Below are 15,088 nucleotides of genomic sequence, written 5' to 3' on the forward strand. Positions count from 1 at the left end.
TTGCTAGCATTACTTGCATGAGCCACCGCATCTGTTATCACATGCATTTTCTAGCTTCAAGTTTTGCTTTACATTGTCTGTTGTTATTAATTTATTGTTACCAGGATTAGGGTTAGTCCTAGTGAGATGCTTAACTAGTGCACATAATTTAAGGGATGTCTACCAACTGATTTGTTAAGATAAATGATATTTTAATGAAGTACTGTAAAAAATAAAAGTGCAAACATTCCAGGAATATCGTGTGTGTGTGCGCACCTGCTTGTGTGTTCAGAAGAGGGCGTAGGATACCCTGAGGCTTGAGTTATAGGCATTTATGAGACTCCATGTAAGTTTTGGGAACTACACTGTAATTCTCTGGAAGAGCAGCAAACACTCGTAACTGCTGAGACATTTCTCCAGCACCGTATCACACATCTTAAAGATTATCTTGAACCTGTACTTACCCTAATCCCAGCCATACATCTTTGGTCTGCAAGGCTATTTTATTATAGCAATAGCAAGTAAAATGCAGGATTCGGTGGCTCAGCTGGAGGTTTCTAAATAGACCCATGGGCTCCAGACACCTATGAATCTTTTAAGATTATCTGGTCACTGTTGCATGTTTCTTAGTGATATCTGATGCAGATTTCTCTCCCTTGGTTCTCCAGAGCTGAGCAGTTGGTGATCTTTAATTTTGTATTTTATATTTGGTTGTTTTGTTCACAGTGTCTTATCAGCACCTTTACCCTGAAGATAACAATACTTTTATCCTGAGAATTCGAAGTTTTACCCTAATCACGGTTCTGTCACTGCATCCTCATGGCTCTCTACTGCCCCTCTCTGGTCCTCAATTGACATTACATTGTTATCGAGAGCCTTCAAACTTTTCCTATTTGATTTTTGTTGTTAGTTTGAGACAAGGTTTTGCTATGTAGTCCTGCTTTGCCTGGAGCTTGCTATGTACTGCTACTCCGAGCTGACTGTATTTGTTTGAAACAGGGTCTTATTATGTAGACTCTGAACGCATACTATAGCCCAGGGCATTCTCTAACTTGTAATCCTCTTACCACAGATTCCTTAGTATTGTGATTACAGCCAAGAGCCACCACATCTGGCTACATTCTTCTAATTAGGTATTTTTAATTAGAAAATAATATGTCCACTTTATAAAAAATTTCAACTCACACAGTCATTTCCAGTTTCTTGTGTCCCTTGTATTCTGACCTTTTGAGAAATTCTTTAAATATATTTTACTCTCAGTCTGCAGATGCCAAAAATCACCATCATTATTTTACTGCATTTTAAAATTTCTTAAGATAGATATCATTCTATTCTTTTACTGGGAAAAATACAAAAACAACATAGGAGTAATAAAATTAATATACTCATTTCCTTCCCCACTCTATTCTCCTTCTAGAGATAATGACTCAAATATTTGATGTACATCACTTAGATCCTGTTGAAAAGATATTTATTTAAATTATGTGTGAGTGTGTGTAGGTATGTACATGTGAGTTCAAGTGTCCATGGAGGTCAGAGGTGTCCCTTGGAGCTGGAGTTACAGGTGGTTGTGAGCAACCCAGTGCAGCTGCTGGAATCCAAATTCAGGACCTTCACAAGAGAAGCATGTGCTCTTAATTACTGTGCCATATCTCCAGCCCTCCAAAATCACTTTTGGACTCTAACTTGAATATCCATGTATGTACAAGATGAACACACATGCATGCTACATATAAATGGGATATTTGTGTGGTATTGTTTTCAGTATTCTTTTTGTTCATAACTATGCATACTCTGATGGTCATAGTAGTAGTTCTCATAATAGCCAAAAGGTAGAAATACTCAAATAAGTGTTTATCAGTGGTTACATGGATAATGAAATAGGTTACATTCATTCAATAAAACGCTATCGAACTTTAGAGAAGAATGTCAATGAACCTTAAAGCTATTACAGTAACAGAAAAATCAGATGCTGTGACTCCACTTATATCACATACTTACAATGATCACATCCACAGAGACACAAAGCAGCATGCTTGCAGCTAAGGAATTGGTAGTGTGGAATATAGAAAATTATTTTTGAACGAGGACAGAATTCTAGTCTGAGATCATGGAAAATTTCGGAAGATGCATATCATGAAGGTTACATGGCAATTTTATGAGTTTGATGACTTTTGGGGACATTAATGTTTCTGTATTTTATGCTGTCATTTTTGAAGGGGAAAATAATAGAAGCTTCTAAATAAAAACATAAAAACAAAGTTAAATTATTCATGTATGAAACTTAGTATGGTATCCATCACATAAGAAACAACAAAGAAATCTTAGCTTTGGGGCTGGGGATGTGGGGATGTAGGTCAGAGAGCATTTATTTAGTATGCACAAGATCATATACATCACAAAAAATAGCTATTGTTGTTGGGTGTCATGGTCATCTTAGAGAATCAGTGACATATTCCAGACATTTTAGAGTCATCACTATAGAAAGGACAATTGAATGGCAGGGTGATTAAATAGGCCTTCAGATATCTATTTCTGATTCTTTGTAAGGAAATATAGCCACCAGACATCACCTATGGCAATAAAAGCGGGAATCAGGGACTGAAAAGATTGGGGCCAGAAAAGATGACAAAAGAGCTCAAGACATAATGTTAATGGTGGCTGATCAAGTCTAGTATTAGCCTTTACAAAACAAAAAAAAGGTAGAGGTTTAGGGACTTACAGATGCACAGCCGTAGAGAGCAAATGAAGTCCTGAGTACATTGTTGACATGGGCACGAAAATGTCAAGGACCAATATCTCACCCCATGGAAGTGGCAAAGCCTTATCTGGATGTGGCTCAGAGGGGTGGCAAAGCCTTCCTAGGGTCTAAGTGTGAATCCTGACAGTGTATACAAAACATTAGCTGCTGTAGCTTTCTACCATTAGATGTTTATGACCTGGAGACTGCTCTCCTATAGAGGCTGCTCCTGCTAATATTAGCTAAAGCTACCTCCCTGTTCCACTGTATATAATTCTGCCTCCTTGTTTTATGCATGTAAACCCTGCCTCCTTACTTAGCTTAGTGTAATAACCATTCTTCCCTTCTCAAATCTCTAATAAGCACACTGAGCTTCCAAGATATTGTGGCATCTCCATGAGAGAGCCTAGTTCACCCTTTCTCAGCTTTCCTAAGTCAACGTGCCTTTCATTTCTTTATCCTCTTACCACCCCGGTAAAGATGGTGTGCAGAGCATGGGACATAGTTTCATATACATTTCAGTGAAGTACAAAGAGAATTGACATGAAATTACTAAGATTTCAGACTAAGACAACATAATAATGTGATCATAAACGTATAGATAACTTACATGTGGAACCTTATGCTATCCCCTTTCATAGACATGATGAGTTATTTTATCTGCTTAAAACAGGAATTTTATTTTGAAAAGTGACTTCTTTTTAAAAATCTATCTTTTCATCTGTCCATCTGTCCACCCACCCACCCATCCATCTGTCCGTCCGTCCATCCATCCATCCATCCATCCATCCATCCATCCATCCATCCATCCATCCATCCATTTTCTCATCTATTGCATCCTGACCATAGTTTCCACTCCCTTCTCTTCCCTCACTCCACTCTCACACCTCTGTTATGCCCCAGAACCACTCCTCTTCCATTTCCCTTTAGAAAAGAGCAGGCCTCCCAGGGATGGCAACCAAACATGGTATTACAAGTTACAATAGGACTAGGTGCATAACTTCATATCACGGTTGGACAAGGCAACCCAGTGGGAGGCAAAGAATCCCAAAAGCAGGCAAAGAGGAAAAATTACTTCCTTTTATCCCAATCAAGTAGTGCTGAAAAAAAAAAACCTAACAATCACAGTGTGCTCCCATTTTTGCTACAAGAGTAGGCAGGTGGCTCAAACTAGGTCACTAATAATTGTTTCCTGTCTCTGAACATAATGGTTGGTCCATAGTTCAGTATGTGACTCAGAAGAGAATAATCAGAAGTCGTCTCCCCAAAACTTCAAGCCACTTAGTTTAAAAGGTTTCTCTAATTTGGGTGACAATAAGTCTAGGAAGACTGAAACCAAAGCTGTTCTTGTTCTTAGGTATAAGCTAAGTTGGAAGAAAACTGGCATAAAGAAAAGCAGAAAGGTCAAAGTCCGAGAAGTCCCTGAGGTTGTAGTCCCTTTTGTTCCCGTGGCTGTTTGCATTGCTGCCCCTGTTGGTGATTTCATTACATGCATCAATATATTCCTGATTTGTTTCAGTCATAGGAATTAAGTTCTGTACTCTTTGATCCTGCCTAGTGTAAATTCTTGTGGTTTGTATGTAAAAAAACCTGGATAACACCACAGGAGTCCCCAAGCCATAAATTCATGTCATTGGATAAAAAGCGGGTCACTAAGATTGGTCTAAAGATTATAATCCCTAGGCCCACGTCTTTAGGAAAGAACATTCTGCTGAAGACGGCTGAGGTTAAATCTACATGTTTATGTGTGCATCCTCTCAAGGGTGTCTCTCCCACTCCCTCCTTCCCCCTCTACACACACACACACACACACACACACACACACACACACACGCACACGCACACGCACACGCACACCACAGCACACTGTTTCAGGAGTGAAAAACTATAGGACGTATCTATAGTCATAGAAATTATGTTTTATTATGTACTTCTTAATGTGCTCTAGTTGATATTATGCACATGCAGAGAAGCAAGAATTTGTGGTTCAATCTCAATTTATTTAGTGGCTGCATTAACGAACCTGTAATAGGTTGATTTCTATAAGGTTTTGACCACCCATTAAAAGGAGCTCCTCACAGGCCAGTATCCATTTCACAACTCTTTGCCTAGTCTGCCATCATGTGGACAAGTTGCATAAACACCAAGGGAATAATGGTGGAAGCTGTCGTTTAAAAGGGGCTTAGAGCCTTTTTTAGAGTAGTGGTGCATGCCTTTAATCCCAGCAGACAAAGGCGAGTCTCCATGAGTTGGAGGCCAACCTTCTTTACATAGTGAGTTTCAGGACAGCTGTAGGGGGACCTTTAAAAATAAGACAGTTTTTTTCCTTGTAGGAGTAGGGGAGAAGTGGGCAGGACACAGAAAACATGAGTCTGAAATCAGAAATGACAGATAGGGGTTAGTATGGGCAAAACCCTGGATTCAATGACCCCAGCACCCAGTAAAGTGGGCTTGGTGGTGCAGACCTGTAACCCAATCTTAGCAATAGTGTGCAGGAAGGACAGAAAAATGTAAGGTTAAGGACAGCCGGAACTAGAAGGGGCCTTGCCTCAAACAAACAAACAAACAAACAAACAAACAAACAAACGAAAGAAGACAGCCTTTTCTTCCTCTTTTCCCAATCAATTCATGCTGTAGGATTTCATAATCCAAATGCAATGCTCACCAGTGGTGCTAGGATTTGTTTAGCACCACTAGATGCCAGGCAGGATCTTCTCACAGTTCTTGCCCAAGTTCATAGTGCTTGTCAGTGGAAGAGATAGGAGATGGGAAAAATAAACTAGTACTATAAACTAGAAATGTAAAATAAAAATTTCATTAGTGAAGTATATGTATGAAAGAATATAAATAATGTATGCATGCATGTGTGTGTGTATGTATGTGTGTGTGTGAATAATAAACTGAATATTTGTGAACCCTTCCACTAACTTAATGATACTACTAATGCCATGGAGTTTCTTTGTGTGCTCCTGACTTGTGACACTCCCTTTTCCTTGGCCTGAGTTAACTCCTCTCTTGACTTGCTTTCTTATTCACTTGACTCCATCCCCTCTCCTCCCCTCTTTTCCCCTCCTGTCCATTCCCTTCCCTACTCTTTCCACCGTCTCTTCTTCCTCCTCCTCCTCTTCCACCTTGCTCTGCCCCCTGCCTCATATCTACCTCCTTTCTTTCTTCTAACAGGTTCTCATGTAGTTCAGGCTACCCCTGAACTCATCTTTCCTATTCCACTTCCTGTGGGCAGAGATTATGGGTGTGTGCCACATTATACCTGACTCATTCCCTTTATTTTATTAAGATTTTGTCTCTGAAGCAGGTGTCTCTATAAGAATGATGGGCTGGGAGTGTAGCAGGTGGCGGATCACTAGGTTTACCATGGATGGGTTCTGGGTCCCATGGTCTCATCTGTAGGACAAAATGGGAAAAGGAAACAAGAATATACTTTTATGTTTCTCTTACAGCTTGTTTTATTTATCCTTGTGTATAATGTAATCCTTCTCACTGACATACAGGATCCTACAAAATGAATGTACTCACCCTTTTCTTCTGATGGTGGACCCCAGCCTGCTGCTAGGTTTTCACTGTTACATACAGTACTGCTCTTAGTGTCCATGAACACAACTTGTGGTAGGTCATAGATGGTCTTTCATGAGTTCTCTTCTAGTTTCTTGACCTTTATACTCATTCACCCTCACGTAAACACCCATTTGTAAAACTTAGGAAATGAAAAAGACCACTATCTATCTTTCTGAGTCTGTGTTTTAGTATTCATGAGGTAAGTAAATTTGCTTTTAGATATCTATGGTAGTTAGATTCTGAGGACGGCTCCCAGTGAACCATGCTGCTAACTGTTCTGTGTGCTCTTGTACAATACCTGTCCTCACTAAATATAGACTGTCATGTCGTGGTGGTAACCAACAGAGTGCTATGGAAAGTATGTTGGATCAGTTTCAGCCTTACTCATTAAAGAGCTGTCAGATTCTGATTTTTCTCTAAATAAGATTTAACCAATTGCAGACAATTTATTTTTGGTGGGGGAAGGGAATTGCATCTTACTGAATATTACAGACTTCTCTTTTGGTAATCATTCCCCTAATATAGCAATATAATAATTATTCCATACTATTTACAATGTAATCAGTATTACAATTAATCCAGAGATATTTAAAATGTGAAGGAGGGTGTGCATAGGTTATATGCAGATACTCAAAGCCAATCCTATTTATCATGTTGTTATCATGTGATTGCAATTGCATTGGAGACCTGTAGGAAATAACACTTTGTTAAGGGGCTGGAGGGATGGTTTTGTAGTTTAAAGCACTGGCTGCTCTTCCAGAGGACCAGCTCCCACATGGCAGCTTGTAACTGTTTGTAAGTCTAGTTCCATGGGATCTGACACTCTCATTCAGACATGCACGCAGGCGAAACACTGATGTATATAAAATAAAAATAAATGAATTTTAAAATTCAGTTCAATAAACCCACAGAGCCATGTGAGATGATTGAATGGTGATTGGTCTAGGGTAGTTTTAGGGTGGTTTATTATGCAATGATAGAGAACCAAAATATAAAAATAAAAAAAGATGGCTTAACATAGTGGCACACGATTCTAATTCCAGTACTTGGGAGGCTAAAGCCGAAGGATCATGAATTCAGGGTTAACTGGCCTACCTAGCAAGACTTTGTAACAAAGCTAAAGAAATGAAATGAAACAAAAGTCAAGGCATGGTAGCTCAGTTTCGCAATCCCATCACTCAGGGCTAGTTTGGGATAAGGGATAAAATCCTATCTCTTAAACAAACAAAAAGAAAGAAGGAAGTGTGTTGTTTAAATAGGAATGACCCACAGTAGATTTGCATGTTTGCATGCTTGGTCATAGGGAGTGGCACTATTAGGAGGTGTAGCCTTGTTGGAGGGAGTGTGTCACTGTGTAGGTGGGCTTTGAGGTCTCCTATGCTCAGGCTCCATTCAGTGTGGGCTCAGTGAGGAAAAGTGCCGTGCTGCTGCCTGCTGGATCAGGATGTAGAACTCTCAGCTCCCCCAGCGCACTGTTTGCTCACACTCTGCCACGCTTTCCACCATGATGATAATGGACTCAATTTCTGAAAATGTAAGCCAGACCCAATTAAGTCTTGTTGTTTATAAGAGTTGCCTTGGTTGTGGTGTCTCTTCATTGCAATAAAACCTTAACTAAGACAGAAGTTCTACTGGCTGTGTGTGTGTGTGTGTGTGTGTGTGTGTGTGTGTGTGTGTGAACTTGACACACAAGCTAGAGTCTTCAGAGGGGAAATACCTCCATGACCTCTATTTTCTCAACTAGTGATCAATGGAGGAGGGTGGCTATTGTGGGTGGTGCTGGTCCTGGGTTCTATAAGAAGGTAGGCTATGAGAAGGAACTCAGTAAGCGGTACCCTCCATGGCCTCCACATCAGCTCCTGCCTCCAGGTTCCTGTCCTGTTTGAGTTCCTGTCCTGACTTTTTTCACTGATGGACAGCAATGTGGAAGTGGAAGCCAAATGAACCCTTGATGAGTAGGTAAAAGGCAATGCAGCTCTAAGTTATTGTGCTGGCTAATTTTTATGTCAACCTGATACAAGCTAAAGTCATCTGAGAGAAGGGAGCCTCCAAAATAAATAAATAAATAAATAAATAAATAAATAAATAAATAAATAAATAAATAAGAAAAAGAAAAGAAAAAGAAAAAGAAAAATGCCTCTAGAAGATGGGACTGTAGATAAGCCTGTAGGACATTTTCTTAGTTAGGGATTGATTAGTGAGTGATTTCTTAACTACAGGTGAGTGGGAGGGCTCAGCCCACTGTGAGTAATACCATCCATGGGCTGGTAATCCTGGGTTCTGGAAGAAAGCAGGATGAGCAAGCCAGTAAACATCATCTCTCTGTGGCCTTTGAATCAGCTCCTGCCTCCAGGTTCCTGTACTTACTGCTTTTGATGATGAATGTGGAATTGTGAGTGAAATGAACTATGCTTTTAGCCATGGTATTTCATCAAAGCACCAGCAACCCTAACTAAGGGAGATATTGTATTAAGCAAAGCTGAAACGACCTTGTAGAAACTGTTAGAAAAGGTTAGAAGAATCTGGCATGATGGCACATGCCTTTAGTTCCAGCAGAGACAGGAGAACAACGTAAGATAGTAAAACAGGTGTTGTTCTAAACTGTTAATATTAGGCCAGTGTTTGTTATCCAGAGCAGATAAACAGAAACACCTCTTCTTACCTCATTTTTTATTCATACATTCTAGTCTTACCTCAGTCCTTCATTATTCATACATTCCTGTACACAAAATGGCCTCATGCTGCCCTGTTTGGATTCACCAACGTGGGGTATAGAATTCCATTAAAATAGACCTTCACTTTACTGTGGCACAGATGGTCACTGAAGTTTTGACTTCGTGATCACATGGTTCTCAGGTCAAATTTCTGCTCTTTTGCTTGTTAGCAGTATAAACTTTTGTAGGTAATTTAAGTATTTGAAGCTTTAATCTGTCAAATCAGGCAAATGGTACTCATCTCCTTCCAAAGCATGTTATGAAGATAAACATCTTCAATGCTTCAAAGCTACAAAGCCTATTGTAAAACACAGTCCTCTGAGCAAAACATCCACTATCTTCATAAGATCAGCTGTGCCTGTTTACAAGAGCCCATCATGATAGGGTCAGTAGAGTGCTGACATTTCCTTGTAGGATGAAGTCATAGGGACTATTGGACCTTCATCTGACTTCCAGTCACTCCTCCTAGCCATTGATATGCAATTCTGACCTAATTGTTTGCAGCCCAAGGGGTCTCAAGAAGTACTGGAGAAGGTGAACAGAAGGGGATTGGCTAATTTTACAGCTACAAGGAAACTGCCACGTATCCTGGGTGAAGACAAGACATTGCCTGAGGCTTCTTTGGACTCATCCACACTTCTGTAGCCAACCCATGCTCTGTAAGAGTGCTCTGCAATAAATACATAGGCGTATGCCAGCAGCAAACCACTGAACTGAGAATAGGACCCCCGTTGAAGGAATCAGAGAAGGAACTGGAAGAGCTTGAAGGGGCTCGAGACCCCTTATGAACAACAATGCCAAGCAACCAGAGCTTCCAGGGACTAAGCCACTACCTAAAGACTATACATGGACTGACCCTGGACTCTGACCTCATAGGTAGCAATGAATAGCCTAGTAAGAGCACCAGTGGAAGGGGAAGCCCTTGGTCCTGCCAAGACTGAACCCCCAGTGAACGTGATTGTTGGGGGGAGGGTGGTAATGGGGGGAGGATGGGGAGGGGAAGCCCATAGAGAAGGGGAGGGGGAGGGGCTAGGGGGATGTTGGCCCGGAAACCGGGAAAGGGAATAACAATCAAAATGTAAATAAGAAATACTCAAGTTAATAAAGATTAAAAAAAAAAAAGAGTGCTCTGCAATAAACTCTGATGTCCTAGCTTGGAGGAATCATACTTTGGTTTGCTATTAGGATCTTATAAGGAGCTGCCAGACATTATTTATGTATTTTCAAGGAAAGAGTTCTTGCAAAAAAACATACATCATCATCATCATCATTATTATTATTATTATTATTATTATTAATCAGAGAATTGGGAATTAACCATACTAGCCCACTGAAATCCACAAGTTAGTTCGAATTCTGTCTCCTTCTGAATGCCAGGTTTTTAGCTGCAAACCATTGCGCAGCTTAAAACAAGGAAGCTATGGTCTGAAGAGTTACCACTCCTCACGTGGATCACTATTCTAAATCTGTTCTCCTGCAATGCTAGGTAACTGTCTCTCAGACACTATATGCCGTTTGGAAAGTTGCTTCATGTGTAGTTCCAAGATATTGCCTTGAAATTCTCTCACAGAATCTGGGCTCATTGATCATTAGCTTATACAACACCCTTCCCCCAATATTTGACAAACATCAAGGAACTTTCCGATTCTAATTTTGTAGTGCCACAAAGCCAACTCCCCAGATAGACTCCAAAAGCACATTTAAAGTGCAAGGGATTCATAAATAGTATAAAGGTACACATTAGGGCCTGAGAGTGTGATTCAGTGGAGGATGAATACTTAGCTGGAGTGAGGGTTCCATCACGAACATACATATATGTAAACCTACACATGCTCTCTTCTGGACTTCAGCTTCTAAGTAAGGTGCAGCAAAATCATACAGTGCTATTGCCAATATTTTGTCTGCTATTTTTTACATTATTTATTATAAAATATTGGCAATAACAATTTCATGGTACAACACATCAAGAAATCAGGGGCAGCAATCCTGGGAGATAGAAAATAAACACTGTGACTACTACACTGTATATAATTACTACCTAGGGTGACTGTTAGCCACAGCATGTGAGGAGTAACCCAAATAGAGACAGGCAGATTTTCTATGGGTTTAGAATCCACATGGAAGAATGATGGATGGTAGTCGAAGCAAGGACTGGGGAGGAGAAACAAAAGGTCATTGTTATCTAGGTAGGATGAAGACATGTCCAATAAGCTCAATTAATTGCTAAAGTACAGATATTGCTGGTAATTTAGCAAAGGAAATAAAATGAAATCATAAATGGATATGCCTAATAAGGTAGAACATTGAGGAAAGCTGAGTGGCTGTTCCCTACATACTCAAAGTACGGAATTTAATTGGGGCTTGCTTACAGTTTGGGAGGTTTAGTCCATTATCACAATGTCAAGAAGCACTGTAGTATGCAGACAGGCACTGGGGCAGTAGCTGACAGTTACATCCTGATCCATAGTTACAGAGAACCCGGGCCTGGCTTGGGCTTTTCAAACCCCAAAGACCAACCTCAGTGACACACTTCATCCAATGAAGCCACCCCTACTCTCTTCTTACTCAAACCACCATGTACTCTGTGTAGTGAATTCACTTTTTCCCTATATATCATGAAGTATGTGAAACTGTTGTGCTTTGCAACTCGAAATTGATCAAATGGACTGTTTGTAGGTTTAGCTTTTTGTCTGCCTAAAGTAATTACCATTTAGCTATTGTAAAGCAAATACTTTTTAATTTTTTAAACTTTTAAAATAGACATTTTTATTAGATATATTTCCTTACTTACATTTCAAATGTTATTCCCTTTCCCAGTTTCCTGTCCATAAACTCCCCCTCCCCCATATGGGTATTCCCCCATCCACCCCCCTCTGCCCCCCACATATTCCCCTGCACTGGAAGTCCAACCTGGGCAGGACCCAGGGCTTCCCCTTCCACTGGTGCCCCAACAAGGCTATTTTCTGCTACATATGCAGTTAGAGCCCTGGGTCAGTCCATGTATAGTCTTTCGGTAGTGGTTTAGTCCCTGGAAGCTCTGGTTGCTTGGCGGACTTTTAAAATTTATTTTGTATGTGTGACTACACTGTCACTGTCTTCAGACACAACAGAAGAGGGCACCGGATCCCATTACAAATGGTTGTGATCCACCATGTGGTTGCTGGGAATTGAACTCAAGACCTCTGTAAGGGCAGTCAGTGCTCTTAACTAGTGAACCATCTCTCCAGCCCAAAGCAAATACATTTAAATAAAACTATTTTGTTCTTTTCCCAGCAGTATATATCAAAAGTTTCAGTCATCCTTAATCCTGGACGTGTCTGAGCAAATTTTTAGAAGAGGGAGGAAGTAAACCAATATCACTGTCCAGAGGATTATGATTTGACATGTAGTCTGTTATAAGAGTATTTTAAAAATGTTCTTTATCAGTATTCATCCAACCTTAATAGTTTCTGAAAATGTTGAGGCATGGATTTTTAATAACTCATTAGAAATATATTTTTCTATAGAACAGATACGTTATAAAAGCATGACAATGTGGATACTGCTGTGATAGGCCTGACCATGCTTTTTTCTGGAAGAATGTAGACTTCGGGGACTTTGGATTTGGAAAGCAGCGGAGTGCTTTAAATGGGGCTTAATGGGCTATCCTAGTAGGAATAAGATTTGAATTGGGCAGGCCCAATGGTTTCAGTGAAGAAGATCTTCAGTATGTGGACTAGAGGCAGTTTTTATATTATTTTGGTGAAGAACATGGCTACTCTTTGTCCTTTTCTGAAGAATCTGCGTGAGGCTAAGGTAAAGAGACTCAAATTAATTGCATTGACAAAGGAAGTCTCAAAAATGCCCATCATAGACTTTGTTTTTTGTTTAAGCCTCATGAAGAGCATTTTAAAAAGGCATAGTAAGCTGAGAAAAATATAAAATATATGGTTCGAGTACTAAAGGGGCTCCAGGACATGAAATGGAGCTGAATCCTGTGAGTGTGAACTTCATGCCACTCCCTTCCCTCCATAGAGAAATAATTATTGAGAGAACGCTTTTAGGCTATTTATTGTGAGGCTCTTCATTGGTCTTTATATCTGTACTTATGACAGCTCTACAGTTTTTGGATTATTCCAGCTTTGAAGTATTGAAAGTAGAACTGTGAGTATGGGAAGTTTGTTCTTATCAAGATTGTATTGCGATTTTTTGGTTGTTTAAGCTTTTTAGAGGTATATGAAATTTTTAAATGAGTGTTTCTATTTATGAAAAAAGACCACTGGGGGTTTTGATAGAATTTGCCTTAAATCTTTAAATTCCTTTGGTAATCATTTAATAATTATGCATTTCAATATATGAACATGAGCTATTTTTCCACTTCATTTCAGAAATGTTTTATATAATTCTCAATATACAAACCTTTTTTACCTTTTGTTTTGACTTATTCCCAAGTAGTTTATTCTTTTTAGTGCTAATAGAAGCATTTTTCTCAATTTCCTTTTTGAATTACTCATTGATGATATCTAACAATTGGAACTGATTTTGGTGTGTTTATTTTATATCCTGTAATTTAATTTAGTCTTTTAGATCTAATAGTTTTATTTTTTAATGAGGTTTTCTAGTTGTTCATTCTGGCTTTGAACTCCTGAGCAGAAGTGATCCTCTTGCTTCAGCATTTTGAGCATCCGGGAATTTAAACATGCCAGCATAATCACTTCTAATAGGTATGGTTGTGGTGGTCTATGTGTGTAAGATTTATGTACATAGATACTCTTACATTTCCCTTCTAATTTGGAAAACTTTTATTTCTTTTCTTGTCTGATTACTTTGGTTAAGACTTCTAATAAATTGTTGACTATAGATGGTGAAAGTGTGTATCTTTTTCTTGTTCCTGATTTTAGATAAAAATTGTCTTAGTTACTTTTCTACTGCTATGGCAAACACCATGATCAAGGTAGCTTCAAAAAGAAAGCATTCAATTTGGCTTATGAGGGTTGGAGGAGACTGTAGGAGGTGGCCTGATTTGTGGAAGTAGGTACTAGAATAAGGTCCTTGAAAGTCATATTCTCCTTGGTTCCAGCAGTATTTCCTGCTTGCTGTTTGCTGGGATGTGAGAAAGCTGCATGGTTCCTCTGCCATAGATGGATCTGTTCCGTGGCCATGTCTCTCCCACCACCATGGACTGAAAATCTCTCTGAAACCATTAGTACAAATAAGACTTTCCTCTCTTAAATTGATTCTGTCAGAGAATTTGTCATAGTAATGAGAAAAGCAATGAACACACAACTATGCCCCTTTAATACTTGAACCATGCAACTAGTATGATAGTAAGTAGAAAATTTCACACACACACACACACACACACACACACACACACACACACACGATTTTCATAAATATCGTTACATTCTAGGGTTAAACTCAGTTGGTCATGATGTAAAACTCTTTTGAGAAGTTACTGAATTCAGTTTGCTACTATTTTAGTGTAGATTTATTTTCAGTGCTCGAGTTCTAATCCAGGGACCTACTCAGGCAAGCACTGTGCCACCGAGTTAAACATTAATAGTATTTATATTTACATCTAAGAAAATACGCACAAAAATGACAGAATTAAAAGCTCTTCATACCTCACAAGCCGCTCAGCCACGTCCTGATATATTCTAGTGGTCCTGCTCACTTAGGTTAGAATTTGCATCCTATTCTAACTCTTCCTGTAGCCAGGCCCCGTACCAGTGTTACTGTTAATCACGCTGTCAGGATCCAAGGCTCTGCCCACATTACAAGCGTCACAACTCAGCTGCACTCTAGAATGTTTATGTTCGTATCCACCCGGTCAGAATTCGTTTAGGAGCCCCAACTCCTCCTCAGCGCTCATGCCTACCCTGGTATTCCAATGGCCAGACCGCCCCGGTCAGTACTCTGCCCTACTTCCTGGTAGATTCTGTATTGCACCAACTCACACTCCAAACTCCTACTAGCTGCTCACAGCCCAGCCAAGCTCTTCCTCAGCCCTACCCCTTCAATGCTTAATCTCAAGACTTGCAACTCTACCCAGGACATTTGTAGACCTGACCACGAGTCTCCGGCGTCACAGCGGTGCCTT

The 15,088-nt window shown here is 39.8% G+C and overlaps 1 protein-coding gene across 3 annotated transcripts in view; it reads right to left on the reverse strand.

The window, feature by feature from the left end:
- Cxhxorf66 (similar to human chromosome X open reading frame 66) overlaps positions 1-14,761 on the reverse strand; it is a 40,212-nt gene extending 25,451 nt beyond the window's left edge. For 2 of the 3 annotated variants that reach the window (NM_001433019.1, NM_001433018.1), the window contains exon 1: positions 14,613-14,761. The gene's annotated coding sequence lies outside the window, so the exon portion shown is untranslated. The remainder of the gene's footprint in view (positions 1-14,612) is intronic. The other variant, XM_087600806.1, reaches the window with a different exon arrangement.
- Positions 14,762-15,088: the final 327 nt, after the last annotated feature.

This window comes from Rattus norvegicus, chromosome X (genome assembly GCF_021556685.1).
Source record: "Rattus norvegicus strain SHRSP/BbbUtx chromosome X, alternate assembly SHRSP_T2T, whole genome shotgun sequence".
NCBI classification, from domain to species: Eukaryota; Metazoa; Chordata; class Mammalia; order Rodentia; family Muridae; genus Rattus; species Rattus norvegicus.